We start from the raw sequence: 1,989 nt of genomic DNA on the forward strand, positions 1-1,989 counted from the left end.
GGTATAGAAAAGTATTTAGCCTAACTATAAAGAAACAACCCTTGGACAATCTGGTATTTCAGGCCAAACCTGTATTGTCAAAATACACTGGATGGATGGCCATTTAGAAAACACACAAACCATAAGGTGCAGCAGGAATATTTGCTGTTCTGGGCCAGAAACACACCATAATAGACATTATTTCACTAGCTTTGGTATAAAACCTGATGGGTGTAGTGGAATTTTCTACTGATGTCTATGAAGATATTGCCACAGAACCTTGATATGCAGTATACACCGTATATTTTAACAAGTACTTTAGTAGTAGAACAGTAGTTTGACTTCCTAGCAACATTAGTGCTATTCAGAGGTTCAAAGTGGAGCATGGCAACTACACTATGGATGTGCAAAGCTGTGCTGCTTTTGTACTTCTCTTCTTGCAAAAATAAATGGAATATAAAAGTCATGCTCTTTTAAACCTGCTTGATTTCAGACTGATCATGAAATCAGGGTCAGTGCTGATACACTAGTTAAGTCAAAGTGATGCGTTGACCTTTTTAATACATATTATCTTATCTTTTAGTAGATTTTTAATTTAACCATAAACTGGTGAAATAGTTAACATACAACATTTACATTTAAATGACATGAAGTTTAGGTTTCAGTTATGATTACTTTTTAGAGTGTATACTGACCAACCAGTTTCATAGATTTCAAGTAAAGGTTATTTGATGTTTTACCATACAGTGTATGTTTGAACATATTTGCATTATGCCTATTTTAAAAAACACAATCATTTAATACCATATATCATATATCATATTATCGTATATTGTACGGCATGATTTTAATGGTGTCCAGAAACATTTCTACTTTTTATATTCAACATATAGAGAAATAAATTCACACAGACATATGACAAGTGCAAAGATAGCAACACTTAGTGCCTGCTGGTGGGGACAAGTGGCACCAAGTAGAGTCCACTGTTTGATACACTGGTGGTGCAGGTATGAATGATATATAATATTGCCCAGTGACCTTGTTGAGTGTTTAATGCTTTTTGATAAATACAGGCTGTGTGCAACTGCTAGAAAAAACCCTAATATAAAACCCTTACACTGGTAAGATTATACAGGATACTGCAACAGTATCCTGAGTGTATTACAGTGACACACTGGTTTGCATGTAATGGGTTTAACAAATTATGTTTGCTCTTCAACAGTTCTGTAGTACTGTAAATCTACAGGACCTGATAATGGCAATACATTTTTCTTCCTATTCAAACAACACATTTCAAAAAAAGATTAAGCCAAAAAGCCCCACAATGTGAAGCTCCCTGCATTGCAATTAATTACTGTAATGTTGACAGCTACCCATTCCACACCATGTGTAGTTTTGCTTTTTTGACTTTGCATTGGATGAAATATTTGATTCGATGAGGACTAATTAACAATACTATTATCTTGATAAAAAAGACATTTTAGTCAAATCTCCAGTGTTTCTTCAACGTCCTCCCCCTACACGCACCAACTGACCTAGTGTCCTAAATTGTCCTGGTCTGTCTCTGAGGGAGTGTGCACATTGGCCTTATTGTCTTTCTGCTGTGACACCAAGCATGTGTCAGTGGGTGAAGAACAGATACACAGGGAAGAAGGGCTGTGCACGTAGTTCATTTCCAGTTTTTCAGTATTTCACTGAGAGGGAAATTACAAATGGTTTTAAACTATTAGTCACTCAGCCTGAACACAATGAGTCAAACTGCTGAATTATTGCTTTTATACAATGTCCAATGAAGCTACTAAAAGGTAGGAGCTTTAAATTACTTTACTTTCAATTAATGATGTATTATCTTTCTGTGTAAGTTGTCTAAAGGCTGAACTGACAGTAAGACCGGTGCGTCACGAAACCTAATATTGCAAAATGTAATTTAAGCTGTGACCACAACACTCTCAGCTGTATTCTTCCTGCATTCTTTCAGGGAACTGAAGGCGTGTTCAAGTCGGCAAAGAA

The sequence above is a fragment of the Betta splendens genome, chromosome 9 (genome assembly GCF_900634795.4).
Source record: "Betta splendens chromosome 9, fBetSpl5.4, whole genome shotgun sequence".
Lineage (NCBI taxonomy): Eukaryota > Metazoa > Chordata > Actinopteri > Anabantiformes > Osphronemidae > Betta > Betta splendens.